This window comes from Meleagris gallopavo, chromosome 4 (genome assembly GCF_000146605.3).
Source record: "Meleagris gallopavo isolate NT-WF06-2002-E0010 breed Aviagen turkey brand Nicholas breeding stock chromosome 4, Turkey_5.1, whole genome shotgun sequence".
In the NCBI taxonomy this organism is placed as follows: Eukaryota; Metazoa; Chordata; class Aves; order Galliformes; family Phasianidae; genus Meleagris; species Meleagris gallopavo.
The window spans coordinates 33,035,249-33,055,837 of NC_015014.2; the positions used below are offsets into that span (position 1 = coordinate 33,035,249).

A 20,589-nucleotide genomic window follows, 5' to 3' on the forward strand; every position below is an offset into this window, starting at 1 on the left:
GCTGCGTCTTGACACGAGAAGGGAAAATACATAGGCTCGTTTCCACTTTTCTCTGTTCTCACCTGACTGGATCAAAGTTAAACAACCACAGACAGAAGGAAAAATAATCGCTGAACAGAAGTGGAAATGTGAAATACGTCAAATGATATTCTTTTTCTTTTTTTTTTTTCGATCGTCAGAGGTGCTCGGGTGTTGCGTGTGGCCAATAAGAAAAGAATAGACAGGCAGTCTGCAGAATGGGAGATTTCTGACGGTGAAGTCCTACTGAGGTTTTTTTTGGAACAGTTACATATAAGACACCAAAGGAATGGCTCAGAACTACTATCCCCACCTACAGTGTTTCTTTCCCTTTTCATTTACGGTAACAATGTTCAGGCAACAGTTTGGTTTTTTCAGTTCCCACTTACTATTCATTGTGAAACTTGGTAAGATGGGCCATGTTTCAATGTTCCTCCACAACTGTACGGATTAACACATTTTTCTTCAACAGCTTTTTGCTATTATAAACGCATCCGACTGTTTGGACCATTCCTTGGGACAATTGGTTGGCATCAGTCTGTCCTAAAACTTCTGCCATTCCTCTCATTTTTATTCATGTTTGTAGAAAAGATATACAAATGTTTTCTGATTCCTTGTGTAGCTGCCTAAATACTGAGTATCAAAACTAACTGAAGAAATCCTCATCATTGGTACAGCAGGCAACTTAGTAATAGGCACAATTTGGGGCAAAGAGCAGATCTGTAAGAACAAATACTGAAGTAAAACTCCATGTAACAAGAGGAAAAACTGCATGGCAAACCACAAAGATCACCTTTCAAATTGAAATATTCCAAACTTTTTAATGGTAATAATAAGCCTCAAATCAAAGCTTCTATGCTAAGCCAGATTGTATGCTCAAAACCAAAGGGATTCATTTGGTTATGCCACAGAACAAGGAATCTCTCCAAATTGTAGTGTGAGTGCTGCCATTCCTTTTACTTAGTAACTATAAAAATTTTTATTTCAGGTTATTAATGCCTTATATTCATAGAAAAGTAAATTTAAATTGGCTTCACATTCATGAACATTTAGTAGCTCTATATGTAGAGGTGGCACTGAGGGACATGGGTTAGTGGGCAATATTGGTGGTAGGTGGATGGTTGGACTGAATGATCCTAGAGGTCTTTTCCAACCTTAATGATTCTATGATTCTATAGAATTCAGCTGAGAACTGCATGGAATATCTGAGTCCTGGTCTACTTAGCAAAACTTGACCTTCTATGATAGCCAGTAAAAGCCCCTCTTACTGTCATTTCTAACTCTGGAAATAATACCCAAGCTATCGACAAAGTTTCCAGGAAAAAAACACTTGCAGTAGATGGATATCATATTTAAAGTAATCTTGAATGAGAATTTTTGATGTCTGACAACAACTTTTTCAATATCTGGGAATTATCCACTGCTTGAAAACTCTCTGGTGCCTGAACACTCCTTTGGTAGACAAGTTTGTCTTTGACCGCTGTTTTCTCTTTTGTGTCACAAATAGTGTCTCGCTTTCACTGCCTTACACTAAACCTGGTTGATAGATACATCAGAATTAAATCTAACTAAGTTTGTAAACTGTGAAAATTAGGTTAGGAGGCAGTTTGATTGTTTGGCAACCCTTGCAGAGTCTGTCTAGGGAAGCTGCCAATGCCTGTGCTTCATGTGCACACAGCAGATCTCTTTGTACATCATTGCTGCCATTGTGTCTCTGGCAACTGAGAAAATGTGCCCTGTCAGCAGTGATACGTCCGTCCATGCCATGCTGATTCTACTTCATATTACCACCTCCCACCAGCTTCACAAGAATTAATCAAAAGTCATTCATGAAAAGCTTTCACTATGCAGCAGTTTTGATTTCTGCTCCACATAGCCTGCAACAAAGATTCAAAGAGCTGGGCCATTTGACCTCATGTACCCTTTTTCCTCCAACTCAGCACTCTCATCAGTACTACCAAAATCATCACATCTTATTCATGGCAAGTCTTCACATTGCTAACTTTTGCCACCTTTTCCATCACACCTCTTCCTGGAGTGACCCAGTGCCTCACTGACCTGCAGAGCTGGGGGGCTGGCAGAAACACACTGCGGAGGCTGTCACAGGGCTCCGAAGGAGTATGGGCCACTTCTCAGCAACCGTGCTTGGTTAATTCACAGTCTTTTTCGGAATAATTCTGAAGAAATCCTGTTAGGGACTTAAAATTTCTGTTTAAATCCCACGCAATTTGTTGTGAGCTCCAAGAACTTCCCTTCCCCTCTCTGAGCAGTGCCCCTCAGCCCCCAGAATGGCCAGTTGGTTTCTGTGCAGCTAATGCACACAGCTCAACTTCCACACAGCGGTCTTTTGGGGCACTCCTCTTGGAGGACAGAGTGAGAATTTAACAGTTGACAGAATGCTGATGTGAGCACTGCATGTTTTCACACAGATTTCCAAGTGCTGTCTTTAATTGTGCTGTATCTTTATTGTATTGCTTGTCATAACTTATTATACCTTTACTTACATTTTCCAAAATACTCTGTGGTCTCAAATATAAAATATGCTCCACATTCTTGATAATATAAGCAATAACAGACTTTTAATTTACCAACGAAATAAAGTCATCTTCCTAAATGAATCAAATAAAGCCACCAGGCCATTTTCAAGTAAAGCGATACCACATTGCCAGAATGACAAGTACAGCATTGCCACACAGACAATAAACAAGAACTGAATTGGAGAAACTTCATCTAGACTTTCTACAGTGAATCATCTCTTTTTTTTTCTTTTTCTAACTGGAGGTTGAAGAAAGGGTGATTCGTTCTTTCTGAATTTGTTTTCTGTTTCAGTACAGTTCTTTTGAGCAATCTTGGAAGTACAGCATAATAGCCCGCTTACTATTAAATCAGTCTCAGCAGAAGAGAAAGCCAAGTCTGGAGGAAAGAAGAAACATTTTCTCTCTGAGGTTTAGGAATATGTGGAAAACTGAGGAGGCAGAGTTGAATGAAAAAGCTCTTCTCAAGGCAAAGAAAATCCATCTTTTTAAAACAATATCCTGAAGGCAGAGCACGGTCAGTCAGTATTAGGTGAAAAATCATAGAATTACAGAATCACAGAACAGTTTGGGCTGGAGAGGACCAAAGATCATCAAGCTCCAACCCCCACCATGGGCTGGTAGCCGCCCACTGGATCAGACTGGCCAGGGCCCCAACCAACTTGGCCTTGAAAAATAGCCATGTGGGCTTTGAAACTGTGAGGCACCTGGAAGCTTCTCCTCAGCCAGCAGAAAAGTGACTTCCTCAGGAGGGCTGGTGAGGCAGCAACACGTTTTGTTGCAACCAGTGATGGTGATACTGCAGATGCACCAGGCCAGCCAGAGCTGGGGCGAGGGGAAGGAAGCGGTGGAGGAGGATGCACCGATACCACTGATGCAGCACCTAACACTACAGGAGCACCACACACCAACATGCTCGCAGGGCCAAAGTGAGCATAGGCTGGAAGCTAAAATCAAAAGGAATCAGAGGGATAAGCCAGGTTTGGGAGAGGATCTCTTGCACAGATGGGGAAGCCTGGCTTTGAAATTCCTAACAAGAAAGCTGAAATAAAGCCATCATCACTCTTACTCAGACAACCAGCCTGACCGCAGAGTTATCGCTAGTTGTGACTAATGCCTGAAGCTGAGAATATGCAGGTCTTACGTCTTGCAGCAGGAGGTACATGCTAGGCTCTGAAGTCACTTATGTATCTCTCATCTATAAATTCAGGAGACAAATGTTGCCTGCGCATTTAACTTTTGGAGTCCTGGCTATACTGACTGACTTGGTGAAATTACTCCATGAACACTGTTTGTAGGTAGGGATTCAGGTAAGATTGAAGGCCCAGGGTGCCCAGCCAGGAGCTGCCTGGGGAAAGGGCGTGGAGAGGCTGGCAAGCTATGGTGGTGCAGCCCCACTCCTGCAGAGCCCTTAGCTATATCCAGTGCTCTGCAACCACTCAGCACTACCTGCTCACCTGCAAATCTTAACAAGGAACCCAAATTCTTAGGAATCTCTTTGGCCATGTAATCCAAGGCTCAGCTGCCATAGGCAGCTGTCTCCCACAAGTGCTCAGCTTAGACATGGTGCTGTTTCTCCAGGCACTGAGGACGTAGGACTCCACCTGACCTCTCCAGTGTCACCTTATCTACAAGACAGCCATTGCAATGAAATCTTCACCTTTTTGAACGGAAGTTTGAGGTGACCTATGCAATAAGGTGTTCTATACCAATCACAGAGCCCTGGATGTTGTTCTTACCTCACCTGATGAGATTCAGCATGGAGAAGACCATCTTTGCAATCATGGGAGACGTATCTCAGCCATATGGCTCCTCAGCAAACAGCCACCTCTCACATTAACTGGAGGACATTTACTACTTGGAGGGTGGGGGAAAGCTACCAGAGTGCCCCAATGCTGCCTGTGTAATGATGAAATAGTAAAAAAGCAAGCAGGATAAAACTCTTTCACACACAAGCAAGAACAGAAAGATATGGAGGGATGGGAGTGAGAAAAAAAAATGTGGGGAGAGAAGAGCAGGGGCACAGTTTAAAAAGAGATCAAGATATCTCTTCCTCCTATCAGAACAGTCTCCTTAAATGTAACCTGTAGTTCCTTTCTTTCCCTTTAGCCATTTATAATGTGAACCAGTTCAGGCCTTGTGGAGCAGGGCTATAGGAGAGGTGTATGACAGCCTTCCTTTCATCTGTTAGCACTGGCCCACTGTTGTACATTCCTGCAACTCCTGTATGGCTGCAAACCCTGCTTCTCACTTTAGATTGCCTGTTCTTGGCATTAACTGTGATTAAATGTACAGATATATGAAGTATGGATGCAGGGAAGAGGAAGCAACAGTTCGAGGTTCCTACAATCCTGTCCTAAGACACATCCGGAATATTTTCAGTAATGTATCCTTTTCCTAAACAGGCACAGCAACAAAGAAGTCTTTGTGTGGGACTTAGTGTTTCCCCTTTACAACTCACACATGAGCAACAACCTTAACAAGAGGAGGAGTTTGTAGAGTAGCTATGATGTCATTCAGTTAGTTGTGCTCATCAAACCTGTCAATCTACAACCTCCTGATGATGTGTATGTAGTGCATTCAGGCAAAAATCCTACAGTTGTTGTAGAACTGTAAAACATTCTAAACTGGAATGTACCCACAAGCATCACTGAGTCCAACTCTTCGCTTCACAGAGGACCACCCAAAAATCAAATCATATACCTGAGGGCATTGGTCAATTCTCCAACTAAGTACCCTAGGGTTATTTAAACAGTGGTGGATCTGGGCTGCTCTTCTCGCACTGTTGTGATGTCTACACTACTACAAGCCAGCTGTTGGGAACTTGGCACAAGATTGTTTCCATTCTGGCTTTGGGAAGCGAGAACAGGTCAGTTTCACCCATCCTTTGCAGTACAGTGCTGCCCAGAGGACTGCTGTTTCTCAGATACTTCAAATCCTGCTTCTTCCACTGTGCTGTACACGAAAAATTTAGCTAACCCCTTCATCAGCCAGCCTTCTGAAAAGGAAGCTGAGGGCTACTCTTCTCCTTTCCTACATTCTAGAAGAAGTGCACTTCATCTAGGTCTAGTCTTCAATCACGGAAAAGATTGCCTGTTTTAATAGTAATACTGGAGCTCTTCTGTAAATTTTTCCACTCCAATCTCCTGGAATAAAAAAGAAGTCACTTCCCCTCTGAGAGCTCAGGGAAGAGAAGACTGGCACAAAGGCTCAGCCTATGTAACTGAATGGCTCCATAAGGTGCTATGGCATAAACCACCAATCATTATAAATAGTTTGCACAAGACCTGCTACTTGCACGCCATTATTTTTAAACATCTCACTGCTCATTTATACCCATCTGTGTGATCTACTAGGATTACTTATTGATCTGCTCAGCATTACACAATGTATGTGTATGAAATAAAATAATGCAGGCAAACAATGGTATTTGTGCTGCTGCTGTTCTCCATACTGAGTCAAATGAAACATCTGAAGTCCATAGTGTTGTTACCTCTGTTTTCTTTGTTAGCTTTCCCAGCTGTTCTCACACACAGCCATGCAGCATATAAACAGCAGTACCATTAGTGAGCAGCAAAGCACTATTTAGATCGTTGGCGCTTGAAGGGAAGAGGTTATTTGCTTTCCTTCTAGATAATGGTCTATCAAAATATAAACTGCTCCACCCTGGTTTCAAAACACCAACATGCTAAGGTGGGGTAAACCAATTGCATTCTCTTCCTGCCTTTTTTTAATAAACATTTTTGTTCATCTTCAAGCAACAGCAGTTAAGCAAAAACAAACAAACAAAAACAAACAAAAAACAAACAAAAAAAAACACAACCACTGAACAATGTATAGGAGACTCACCTCAAAGACAACCTTTCTTGCTATCCACACACATCATCATCTATTTTTGAAAAAATCATGCTCCTAATACCTGTGCATAATGCAGATCATCAAGTTAGAGGACAGAGAATGCAAGTACTGGGCTGGTCATAGTGCTGAGATGCCTGTCTGCGTCTCCTTTGCAGAGATACTGAAGCACCTCTCAGGGCTTACCTAGAGAGGAGTAGAGTGAATTGCACCAAGGGCTTGCGCAGTGCCTGGCCTGGTGAAGTCCCTGTGGGAAAGCTCTGCCACTCTCCTGTGTGTATGCAGCACTCATGCTGAAGCTCTCAGGCTGGAGGGTAACTTCGCTGTGCAGAACTGTTATTTCTAAAATGCAACTGAGCTTTCTCTGCACGCACTCTAAGAAGCAAAAATAGGGGGGGGAAAAAAAAGACGCTTCAAAAAACTGTTTCATTTTAAATACTCTAAATCTACTTAGGTTTCTAAAGTACGTAAGAAGTAGAAGACTGCCATACAAAGGAGACTTGAGAAGAAAACTCAGCTACTTGTGCAAGTTAAATTTGAGAATGGTCACCTCCTGATGACTTATCTTGGTTCTTGAATATAGATGGATCAAATCTTCCCCCAGAGCACTCACATCTCCTTAAATCTCAGCCTTTGCAGGAAGGACTGGTTTATCTTTTGTAAAAAGAGTGCATGGGTTTTAAGTTGAAAGACTTCAGGGCATTTCATTAATTAGAAGTAAGAGATAATACGATACGTTGTGTTTTAAGTTACTTCCTACTGTATCCTCTTGATAAAATGAAGGCTATACGCCCTCACAATTTTCCATTTACACGGAATTCCACCAGTTTAATCAAAGTGAAACATAAGGTACTGTTATGGTCCTCGTACCTTCAGATTTCCTTACTGATAACCCACATACTATCTGTTAACCCATTGCATCATTCAGAAGAATAAACAACTTGGGCTCATTATGCAGGAAGCTGAACAAAAAGGAAATAGAAAATATTAGCTTTCAAATATATATTTTGGCCTTTGCACAGTTCAGACTGACATATTTTTACAGATCAAGGCTCTTCTTCAGAACAACCTGCTAACTTTACTAAAGAGAGAAAAAGCAGTTCCTATTTTACTTTACTGGTTTACTTTTTCAAGTAAACTATTTTGTTACACAATTTCCATCCCTAAAGGATGGATCTGGTGGTTGATAAAGACTGCAGAAGTCAAGACTTTATTTGAATTCTTTCATAGCAAGATACTGAAAATCATTCAGGCTATACCTGAATATACACGATACTTATTGATAAGATCCCCTCTCAACCTCTTCTCCAGGCCAAAGAGATCCATGTTACTCAGCCTTTCCTCATAAAGGAGATTCTCCAGGCCCCTCATCATCCTTGTCGCCCTCCACCAGGCTCTCTCTAGAAGAACTGAGGAGCCCAGATACAAAATACTCCAGACGTGACTTCACCAGGGCAGAGGGGAGAAAGGTGAACCTTCCTCAGGGTCAGGAAAGAGACGAAGTTGTCTTTACTTCCTTTTTTACCTCCTTTCATTCACTTACTAAGTGTTCTGTTCAAACACAAGTTTTTTGCTTTTGTTCCTCCCGCATCCAGCTGCAGAAGGGAGTGAGTTTCTGTGTGGGTGTTTAGCTGGTGGCTGGGGTCAGCTCACAGCAATAGGAAAGAGCTTGGTGTTTGAAAGAGGCTGGAAGCTGTCGCTTATGTTCTGGGTGTTTGCTGACCCCACAGAACCATGCCTCATACACTTCTGCAGTGCTGATGCAAGAATCATAGAATGGCTTCGGTTGGAAAGAATCTTAAGGATCATCTAGTTCCAATCCCCTGCCATGGGCAGGGCTGCCAACCACCAGATCAGGCTGCCCAGGGCCGCAGCGAACCTGGCCTTGAATGCAACATAGAGGCACTGTTCCCACATGCTTCTTGTTATGGCCAATAATGAAAAAAGCACTTGATTCTAGATAGAAAGTTTAACAGCACCAATCAAGGTGTAATTCTATCCAGATTACCCAGTCATCATTCAAGCATCTCTTTCCTGAGCAACAGTCCACTGAAGAGAAGGATGCAACACAGTTGTATATTTAACAGGACTTGCTCGTATAGCCTCAGTGTTCCAATGGCACACAGATGACCTAGAAAGTACATACTACTACTGCTGCTATAGAAGTAGTGTCTTGCTGAGGGATCAGACCCTATCCAGGCAGCATAGAATACTCCTCCTTGAAACAAGAAGAGAACCACCAAAAGGAGCCATTTGCCAACTCATTTGTAACTGGGAACTTATTTTTCTCTTTTTTTTCCTTTTCTGTTTTATAATTTTCTGTGGGATAAAGGGGCCTCATCCACTTAAAACTGAATTAGGCAATACAACTCCAAAGTAGTCTTACCACTACACCACAATAGCTTGTTATTAAAGCTGGCACACAGATTAATGATTGAGGTGGTGTAAGACTTTCTAATAAAGTTTATTTTTTATTTCTTCAGTATTTGACTGGAGTTCTTTACAATGGGAATACTTTTCTCCATAATTTATATCACAGTCCAAGAAAAGGGATGGCTGGGTTATTTCTAAGGCTGCTTGTGAAATAGATACTATATCTTAAACAAAACCTTCTTGCAAATATAAAAAACTACTTTGGGCTAAGTACAGGTAATTTTCTCATACATATCACATTCATATTGAAGACTAAGTTTTCAGTTGCATTCATAAATTTTCAGTGGGATTGAATCACATTATTTGGTCACATTAGTTACTGCAAGGCTGCTTGTGAACTCTGATGCTATTTTTTGCTTATGCTATTACAATGAAGAAATGTAACCAACAGATTTATACTGAAATTCTTCTAGGGTTAACCCATCAGGAAATCAGTACAGAAAGAAGATTCATTCTGGGGGCATTTGGTGGATGTAGGAGAATTCCTTGACTTATAGCAGAGAGCTACATCAACACTGAGTCAGTAAAGCATGCAGAGGTGCAGAGCAGAAAGGCAACGATGCCTGGGTGTGTAGGCAGGCTGAACCACACACAGCCCAGACCCTGCTGGGTAGAGGTCCTCTGCATGCATTCACTTGTGCTTCTGCACCCTGACACATTTGACTTTGAAATGGACCTCGCTTTCCTAAAAGGCAAAATCTAGTATATGCTAGGTATTTTTTCTCTCTTTCTTTCTGTAAAGCATTAGCATCAGGAAATAAGCCTTGTACTTTGTACATCTTCTCACCTTTTCTGATAAAAGAGTTCTCCATAGCTCTAGGATATTTGCTGCTCTGGTCTGATGATAGGGGAAGCACTGGCACCTTCTAATAAACCAGCTTATTAGCAGGTAAACATACGTTAACAAAATACTGTTCACCTCAGCACTGGGCATTAGACACCTGTTTTTAAGTTGCTGTGGCATTCTGCAACTTCACTGCAACCATGGCGTAAGTCTGCTAGATAGAGAAGTGAGAGACAATAAAACAAAGCAGGAGCTGAACTCACATGTAAGAAGATTTCATCTTCCTTCTGTCTCTCAACAAAAGCATCTACATAATTATCTTCTGGGGACGTTAACTGTATTTACATTGCTGACACTATTCACAAGTCCACTAGAGAGCAGCTGTGCCTCACATTTACTGTTTTTTTTTGGTTGTTGTTGTTGTTGTTGTTTTGTATTAGTTTCTCTGACATTTATTGCACTTAACACAAATGACTAATCAGACCTGAAAAGCTTTCCCAGTACTAGACTGAGGAACAACACAGGAGTGGACTCATTGCTCTGATTCAAACCAGTGTAATCTCTTTCTTACCTCTGATCTGCTTATTCATACCAAATTGCAGTATCGTTCTTACAGAAATCCAGTACCTGAAGGGGACCTGCAGGAAAACTGGGGAGCGACTTTTTATAAGAGCAGGTAGTGACAGGATGAGGGGAAATGGCTTTAAACTGGAAGAGGGTAGGTTTAGACTATATATTGGGAAGAAATTCTTCACTGTGATGGTGGTGACACACTGAAACAGGTTGTCCAGTGAGGTTGTGAATGCCCTGTCTCTGGAAGAGAGCCAGGCCAGGCTGGGTGGAGCTTTGAGCAACCAGGTCTAGTGGGAGGTGTCTCTGCCTATAAGCAGGGGGGTTAGAACTAGATGAACATAAAGGTCTCTTCTTTCCCAAACCATTCTATGATTCTATGAAATCTTCATTCATATTCTGGTTTGGGACATTTCATTTAAACTGAAGAAATGTAGAGCTGATTTAGAGGCTTTTCCTCAAGCAAGCCTTGAGTAACCCACATCACGATCTCCACTGAATACCTTCAAGAAGGGTGGGAGTACAGATTTTTTTTGGAAGAAGTCCATTGCAAGGTTCAGTCATACTGCTCACTGTGCTTCCAGCACCTTGCTTGTTCTTTCCAGTCAATGGATAAAACAGGAATTGAAAAATAGATAACTGAAGTTCTTATATGTAATTTCACCTAAGCACAAAGAAGTCTGTGCAGGTCCACAGCACAGCAGTCCATATAAGGCCATCTTCCACTTAACTTACGGAAGGTGTTAAACAATAGCAAAGAATATTTTATATAAATAAGTAAGTATAAAAATTTTATTGTATAAAATATTGGCTTCTCTTGATTATTATCTTAATGTTTGAAAGTAAATGGGTTAAACAGGCCTTTCTGTAAAACATCAATCAGCAGGCTAAATATAAAGACACACTTCAAATTCCAGAAGTCACACTATTTAACTTTGTAAAGGAGAAAAAAGAAACAACAACAAAAGAAATGACTGCTTGTACCAAAAGCTGGTAAGTCAGATTCCTTAGCTTGGTCTGTTAATGAACAAAGAAACTTATTCTGGTCCTGTTATTAGAAGAAAAGCATCACTGAAGTAGAAGAACACCAGCCTTTTTCCAGTCTCCAGACTTAAGTCAGATATATGCTTGCCAGGTTTTCCCTAAGCCACACAGGCTTTTTACAGCTCTTCCAGATTTTTCCAAGAGAATGATTGGTAAAGGTTGTATTGGTTGCCTAAAGCAGGGTGCTGGGGTGAACCTTACATCTGTTGGAAGATGTATGCCGTGGCACAAAACACACTGCAGTTACTGAGATGACAAAGCAAAAGAAGTTCACTTCAGGATTAATATTCTGCATCAGACTATGAATAAAAAGTTCTTTCCCAGCTCATAAAAACTATTACAAAGAAATCGTAACTGCAGACTGAAATATTATAAACAGAAAATTGAAATGTTCATGTGAAAGTGTCAACATGAAATATTTTGATATTTCAAGTTATTCGTTTCAATAGAAACTGGATAAAATCAATACAGTCAAGTAGGAACTGTTAAGAGGAAAAATATATTTAGTTTGATTCTTAGGCACTGAACTATATCTAGCAATAGAAGAGACAAGAAGGCAAGGCAGAGATTGAGCAGGGAGAGCTTCTAAGGCATTTGACTATATCAGAAGGTAAAACAGTTCAATCTTTGCTCAACGTAAGGATGATTTAAGTGAACGGAATGATGGTTTTTATCTCAGGAAAACTCAGCATGGCAAACACAGAAATGTGGAGGGCAGTGGCAAGAAGAAAACAGGATGAAAGCTACAGGGTCTATTGCTTTCTTCAACATGCAGCATTTTTAATGGCACCTTCCAAAATAGAGTAATGTTCGTCTTTAATTTCCTCCTGCAGATCCGCCACAACAGCAATCTGAAAGAACGTCAGCCTCCTTTGATCTCCCCATACTGTTTTGGAAATTGCATATTCGTCTCCTCTGTTCCTTCAGGCCGTTTCTGACAAAAGCATTCTAACAAAAGCAAAGAGTTTCCCAGTTCTCATCTTTAGTGTTTCCATTTCCCTCTGTGCTATCACCCTTTGTGTAGCAACATCAAATATAATTATTTTGCAGACTGTAGAGTCCAACTGGCATCTGGTGCACAGCACGGACAACAACTACGGAATATCAGCATGGTGAGGCTAAAAGAACTGCTGTCTGTGCACTGTTTGACCAGTCCAAAGGGCAAGTAAAATACAAGGTTCCTACTGATTTCAGCTCTTAACATTTTCTTTTGCTTACGGTTGGGCTACAAGCACATATACAGTTTGCCAGAAATGGCTCTGCTGATGGCAATAGTGTGTGAAGTTCTGGGCTGAAAGTGAAAGCTGGATAGGTCTCATCCACCCTACCAGGGCATGACACAGTTTGATCTGGGTCAGTGTGCAAACTCATTCCCTGAAAGGCAAACACAAAGTTAGTGAATGGCTGGTACTGGAAAGAAGGTCAATTTGAGTTGGGCCCTCAACACTGGGAGATTAAGCCAGTTGAATGGGAGATGTAAGCTGTTGCTTTTGCTCCACATCGCCACAGCACTGTGATGTGAGGACAGGGGCGCCTGTTGCTGGTGTACAGTGATTGTGCATCACTGCCTATCGTCAGCCACCAACAGGCAGGCCGGCTGGGAGGAAGACAGTCCCAGAAAGACAAGTAGAAATGTAGTGGCTTAGAACCACTTTAAAATGCTGCCAACCAGGCATCAAGAACTGTAGTTACAGAGCAAAGGAGAAAAAAAGAGGAACAGATAGTTTTTCATAGGGTTCAGTTATAGTGCAGATGTGTAATCCCTGTGATAACCAGCAAAAGATGTGGACTGAAAATTCTGATATACAGAGAGGAAAACAGAATCTTAAGATATTACTTACAGGTAAATTTCGGATGCTCAAAGAGACAGTACTTCTTTGGTTATCTATATTTTCCATGCTTGCAGTGATTATGGAGAAAAAAGGTTATTTGCCTCCATTGATTTCAGCTAGCACTGCAGCAGATCCTCATTTTTCTCTCAGCTTTCCACAAAGCTTTTTCAGTTCAGGGAAATAGCACGGTATGCTCAAAGAATCTGGTGTCACATGATAAGTCTGCAACAAGCACACACACAACAGGCAATAAAAAATGTAATTGTCCAGAAAACTAACTTAAGATAGCAATTTTACCGTTTTTTTATATGCTTACTTGCAGCTGCAGTTGTAATGATTATCAGCTCAGGTTTCTGAAAAAAAACACAAGCAGGACAAGACATCTTCATTTTCCAGTGAATCGTACAATAAGAGAGTAACACCTTTTTGAAAAGAAACAAGTGCCCTATCAGAATCAATGAAGTAGTAGGAAGGAACTAAAACCTATGGCTTTCTATTGATGTTTGATATAGAAATGAAATTACTGAAAATTATTAACATGAAACTTGACAGTCTCCCTCGACAGTAGGTGATGATACTTTCAATTTTGGCTCACAAAGAAGTATTATATAACCTTTGACTAAAGCCTCCTGACAGATTTTTGTACTCCCACAAATGCACTGAGTAGTTGCTTTTCACCTAGAGTCATTTATTTACACAGGAAGTTGGAACCAGATGATCTTACAGGTCCCTTCCAACCAAGCCATTCTATAATTCTATGACCCTATATTTTAGCAAGTAACTTTGTTTTGTACCTCAAATATTCTTTTTCTTCACTTCTGTATTTTATTCAAAGGTCTTTGATCATCTTGTTTCCCTAGATTCCCTTACTATGTTTAACCACAGAGAATGGCACACATGCTCCTGGGAATTTACTTCTCGGAGGCAATACTTCCTGTTGGTACTAAGCATAGTTCTGTTGCTTGTGACATAAAGGAATATGATTTGCCACTATTAGTGGTTCAGCTCTCTATTATTGCCACAGCTCAGCTTTCTGGGGATTTGCATGATGGCAGGCACTCACCAGAGCAGAAGGCAGAAGTGTACATGAGGAAGATAGGAGTCCATGGTGGGTCTCAGTTCCAGCTTGGCAATGCAGCTGTGGATGTATTTCTTCTGAAATGCATGGACAAGCCAAGAAATATATTTTCTCCTCCTTTCAATTCCTGTTACACGTACCTGCTGCGATATCCTTTGCACCAACATTAGCATATTTCTTTTGTCAAGGAACTGCATTATTTCACTGCACTTAGCATAAAACAAAAGAAAAGGAAAGAAAAAAATGCATTAACTGACTAAGTGATGATTTACTTACAATGTTTTGCTTGTTTGATGTGACTTCAACTGTTTAAGCTGCAGATACATCTTGCATTTGCCCTGCATGTAACCTTACCAGTTTGTGGAGACTATCTGAAAGACAACAGATACCACGGTTTATTCTAAACTACCTTACTTTGTTGTGTTGCTTTTTTTTAATATCATATTCTCACTTGGAAAATTTTTATTTCATAACATCTATGTGACTTCTCACAGTTCATTTCTCTGTTTGTTTCCCCACCTGATAAATACTTTCTTCTCACCTGCAACTCCAAGTATTTAATTTTAATTTCCTTCTTAGAACTTAATCAAAATCAAGGATATTTTTATTACTCTCCCTTTTAAGGTCAAAACGGTTTCACAGTACATCTTAAAACATTTCCATTATTGTTTCCACTGAATGCAGGGAAAATATAATGTTGACTTCATTAAAAAAAAAAAGAATAAAATCACACCAGAGATAATTTTCATAAATTAGATGTACAGATTTCACCGTTCAGAAACAAGGATGTCAAACGTGTCCAGCTTCTGCAACCTCCTACACAGAACCACAAGGTTTCAATGATAAGTTTCTGAAACCACAGCATTCAGCTTTTTGTCCAAGACTACTGAACGGGTGCTGCTGCTTCAGTGTGATGACTGATCGCACATTAGTTTTTCCAGGGTTCACTAAAGGTGCTGACCTGTGAAAAAAAATGAAACTCATTATGCAAAGCAACTGTATCATTTAGCTTTTAAAATGTGTATGAGTGCACATAGAAAAGACAAATCTGTCGATGCAGGTATACACATCCACGTCCGTTATATGCATCTGGTTGTAGATGAAGGCAGACCAAACAATTTCTGAAAAAACTGAACAAGGTTTTTTTTCCAGAGATGCTGCATTTGAGTTTTATCTGTTAAGTATAGTATTAGGCAGTCACCTGTGAGTATTCTGTAACCTGCTGTAAACAATGAAATATTACATTTACTGAAGTATAAAGTCATAACAAAGTGCATTATATTCAAAGAGTATGAGCAATGCGATAGTTAGTATTCCTATTTAAGATAATTCTATAATGGTACAGTTGCAACTACACCAGAGATGTTATTGATATAATTGCCTGGCAAACAAAACAAACAAACAAAACTCAACAAAATGGTGACATAATACTCGCAAGTTTTAAATGTAGACCAGCCTGCTAGGTTAAGACTTTCCTAAATTCTCTTCCTTAAAATGACTCGGTCAGAAATTATATTTCAGCCACAGTGAAAGGGCTTAATTCTATTTGCACTTGCAACCAATTGCTGTTCCTGGAATGCTGTTGCTCAGTGATATCCAGTGGCCCCCTCGGCCCTGTGTGCTAGGAGGTACTTGTTGCGTAGGCGATCCATGGTTTTGATCTGCAGCAGAGCCAGTAGAAGAAGAGTTTCTGACTTCTAGCAATGCATTACTCGTTGTAAACCTGTTGTGCTTCGGAGAAAGCAGAGTTGTTAGTAAAATAATTCCAATCAAAACGATTAAAATGAACAAGCAAACTCCCTAGCTGTTTGCTAGAAGGACTTTTAACTTGGATTGTTTCATTGATACCAGCAGCTGTAAGAGGCTCTTGAAAGACAAATACACTGTGACACAGAGCCACAAGAGAATGGTGGTGACATGGAGTAGAAAGTTCTTTAAATGGCTTTGCTGCTGAAGAAGGCACTTGTGTTACTACAACTTGAGGTTTGCAGGGGTGGCTCCTGCATCAGCCTGCCCTTTGGTTACACAGCGTGACAACAGAGCCTCTTCTCTGTGCAGGAGATGAAGCACAAGCTTCTGATGGCTGGTACAGTGGTTTGTAGCACTCAACGTAGTAGTGCACAATAGAAGCTGAGGAGCTGGTCTGCAAGCAGATATGCGGAGTCACTTCAAGGGGAGGCAGACCACATCCTCCTGCGTATTCTCACGCTGCTCCTCTGCATTCACCATTTCTCACTGTGCCACAGAAGTGCCCCAGCATGGTATGGCATGACACAGTTCCTTGACCTGGGAAACAAAAGCCATGGCAGGAGAACAATGTCAATGATTTTACTGATCTTTAAACCAGAATTATCATTAAATAATTCTAATAAAAACTGGGTATGCATTCACAGACATTTAGACATTTATGATCAGTAGTGCAATCTAAAGACTGCAATATTTTGGTAACACAAGAGAACCAGAAACTATTTAGAAATAAAAGCAGTATTCAGTTATCAGCTTCTACCAAGACATGCCAAAAAATAAAACATAATAAAAAGCAAAAAAACTGTATTTGATTTTAAAGATAAATTGATGTAGAAGGTATTTGTAAGGAAGATAAAAACAGTGCATATTTGCTGGAGAAGAGGGAAGAGAGGCCACAGTCCCTCACAATTTGTGTCCCATTGTTTGCTCCAGACTGCGCAATAGGGAAACAATTTTACTGCTGGAGAGATCCCAAACCAGCACAGTAGCCTCATCAAACCTAGAAAATGACTTCCAAAATCCATAACAAACCTCTAATTTTGATGTTGAAATACAGACTGTAATGTCAACATTGACACTACAGGAAGGTCCAAAAGCCAGTGGTTTTTGTATGTCATATACGGCCAGAAACTGCAGCAGATTTGCCCATTTTGAGCCTGTAATGGTTTGGTTTTTACTTGTTTGATAGTGTTGATATTGTAAAATAGAAGTAAATCTCTTTCAACTTCTGTTCCCTCTCTTCATAAACATTAATAAATTAACAAAGGTTGAACTTTTTCTTTGTGTTGTTCTGCTTTTTCTGTTCCTTGTCCAACATCTGCATACATCTCATTTGACTTTTCTTTTTGTAACATTTTGAATGAACAGGACATTTACATTTGGGTTTCAGTACCACCACATCACAGTTTGTCACACCACAGACCATACTGTTCTTTAATGGAATTATTCCAAATCATGTTACATGCAGAGAGCACTCCTGTGGTAGAAAGATTGCACACCCGTTGGCCATGTTTCCTAAGAAGATCTGAAGAGCCACAGAGAAATGCCACCATGCAGCTGCAGGAGATTTCAATGCTGCAATACAGAAAAGGAGCACTGACTTTTCATGCTTATAGCCCTCACCTCCCTGTATATATGTGTCTTTCAGCTGAAGAACTACTTTCTGTCCTCAAATTGCTATCTTGATATCCTGACAACTGCTGCCTTGTCTTCTGAAGGTGGCTGTCCACCTTTAGTAGTGGGGAAAGATGCGCTGTGAATAAAAATGAAGATGCCCTATAGAAGCTGGAACACAGAAAAAGCTCTGAGCTCTTATCGTTACCAAGATTGAACTGATAATGACTTATGCAGGAGAGCATAAGAGCTGAGATGTGAAAGAGACTGGATGACGTGAATGCCTGCAATGGCAGAAGACTAGACTCAGTGACCCAGCAAGGCTTCTTCCTTCCTACATGCAGAGAAAGGTACTACCCAGAACGTGGGTGGCTGCTCCAACATTAAAAGAAAGACCTGAAGTGATATGGTCTCAAAAGGACAGTTCTTCTGAGCACTTTGTGCTGTGCACAGCTGGTCTGGCCTTGTGTCAGGCTCTGGATGTCTCAATACAGGTATTTCTCAATACAGTTTGTTATTATCTGTTAATAAGAAATATATCAACCACACTTCATGCATAAAAAAACATAATTGGGTAGAGTGAGGAGCAAGACACGGCTGGTATTTAACAAATATACAATTATTGTTAACATTAAATTGTTCTGCTTTACAGTCATTGTCACTCCTTCCGGGAAAAAAAGAAAAAAAAGGGAAAAAAAAAAGAACACTAAGACTATAACGCTTGGTACAAAGCAAATGAGACAGTATGGGAACATTTGCAAATGGCTTTGCATTACTCATGCATCTTCACTAGCTGAAGCTGTTTCCAAAGCTTAGACAAAAACATGAACAGGGTTGTACTAGATTCAGAAAGTCTCTGCCTGTTCTTGAAAGCAGATTCTATTTTCCATCCAAGTCTCTTTCATTCTTACATTAGCTTTTTCTGTTGCGTGGTGGCATTCCATCTCAGCCCTATCTACAATCAAGAACCAGAGGTTATAATGTAGCTGATGTTCACTACTCAGAGAGTAAAGTAATGAATTTTAAACCTAGTAATAGCCAGATGCTGAACACAGGCATACCCACAGCCCCTAGCTACCAGCTCAGCCCCTACTATGTACCACAGATATGGGGGTTCTTTGACACTCACGGAAGTTCTCCACAGACAGAAGAAATCCGTCCAGTGATTTCTCTGTACTACATACCAGGTCTTATTTGTCTCTCCTCAATAACCTCTTGATTTGAAAAAATGTGTGGGATAGATATGATGCCTTGCCAGCTCCAGGACTGTGAGCTAGTTCTGCTCCAGGTGACCATCACTTTGTACTAGTTAAAAGACACAAGTACTGGGGCTTGTGGAGTAACATATTGGGGCTTGTGGAGTAACATATTTAGTCCCTATGTGGAAGACACTCCATGTGTTTGGGGAATTTCTTGCTCATGACTTTGGTCTGGTTGGGCAATTATGGTAATGAAATTTTTATCATGAAGAGTAGCAGGAGGATTATTCTGTTTTTTTTCAGTATCCAGAAGCAAGGAAGATGGAGTACAACACAGTTACTTTAATTTGACATGCCAATAATGAACTTGTAAGATTCTACTGTATAACTCAGCCAGATGAGCACTTGTGCTCTTTTCCTTGCTTCCCAGCAACTGGAAGTTGTCACAAATACTGAGCTCACTGTAATTGCCCTTACATGATATAAGAAAATCTTCTGTAATAAAAGCTCTTATTTGGCACTCCTCTTATTTTTAATACATTATCTAAGGACAGAAATACACAGTCTCCTGACACAGCTGCTCCCTTTGTTCTTTCAATTCCTTCATCTACTGCATGGGATCTTTTTATTTGCCAAAGTTAGACTTCAATGTGGATTAGAAATTGTCTATAACATAACATTGTGGAGGAACATTATGGAGAATCTTAATAGTTTTATTGTACTATATGCAGTCTATTAATTTTTCAGTGCCTTTTCACCACACTGAAAGTTGTATTTATTCTGATTTTCATAGTAAATATAACTTATAGCTAAGAAGAGGTTTTTCTCCCTGCTTTTGGTAGTTAATTTTCCTCTTTTCTAAGCAAGGTTAGAAGACAGAAGAATGACACAAAGTTAACAAGAAGAAAATAATATTTGGAGAGATTTGTCAGAAATATTTTATAAACTAGTTTTCCTAGATCTGTTTTACAAAGGTCCTCTTTCTAGGCTCCCATTTTCCAGTTTGCTTTCCTACACTCTCCCCGTGGATGGCATATATATGGAATGTCACATACATAAGTTACAAAAATTCTTTGAAAGCAGCAGCTCCGTGCATTACAGGCTTCTCTTTTTTTTTGGCTGAGCCATAGCAATGACTAAGCTATGGGAAAAGCCTCCATTCAGCTACACTGTAAAGGAAAATGTGGGTGGGGAAACCAGGCTTTCAGGGTCGAAGTCATTCAGTACTTGGGTGTTGAGTGGCAATGTCGCAAAAAGGAAAGAGGAGGACTTAGCTTAATGGGCTATGGATGGGAGGTTTTTCAGATTTCCACTCTGCAGCCATTCCTCCAAGGCCAGGCAGGCGACAGTGTGAGAGTGAGTATCATTATTTGACTCAGCATGTTCCTAAGCCACAAAAGAGAAGTGACGTATATAAAAACCATGTTGTTCACTCTTATCTGATGAGAGGGATATCAAGGAGTTTTCTCCACTGCCTAGACAAAAAGGAAGCTCTTTGTCCTTATATTTCACTTTCTCTGACAGTGTGCCTTTCTTCAAACAATTATTATGCTCTTAGAGCCTCTAACACAAAACAGAACACCATACAAATTTAAAGGAATGATATGTAATCACTTGCTATCACATTACCAAATAACCGTTGTTTAGTTTCCCATTCTAATTGCTCCGTCAACGTCATAACTGATTTACGATACAATAGATTTAATTTAGGAATATTTTAGATAGAGCTGTCTCATTAGTATACCTCCAATAAGCCCATGAATTATCCTGCTAGACTGGTAAAGAGATGAGGTCTGCCATATTTTTGTGTTGCTTCTGGTTATTAAGTGACAATGCTTCACTAAATATGTGCTGCCTGAGTGCTCTCTGGTGCTGTTGTACA

The 20,589-nt window shown here is 40.3% G+C and overlaps 1 protein-coding gene across 7 annotated transcripts in view; it reads right to left on the reverse strand.

The window, feature by feature from the left end:
* BBS12 (Bardet-Biedl syndrome 12) overlaps window positions 1–20,589 on the reverse strand; it is a 55,992-nt gene that overhangs the window by 27,439 nt on the left and 7,964 nt on the right. For 3 of the 7 annotated variants that reach the window (XM_031553080.1, XM_031553081.1, XM_031553078.1), the window contains 3 exons: window positions 14,134–16,434; window positions 13,387–13,423; window positions 13,080–13,292 (listed from right to left, as the gene is read on the reverse strand). The gene's annotated coding sequence lies outside the window, so the exon portion shown is untranslated. The remainder of the gene's footprint in view (window positions 1–13,079; window positions 13,293–13,386; window positions 13,424–14,133; window positions 16,435–20,589) is intronic. The other 4 variants (XM_031553083.1, XM_031553079.1, XM_031553082.1 and 1 more) reach the window with 4 other exon arrangements.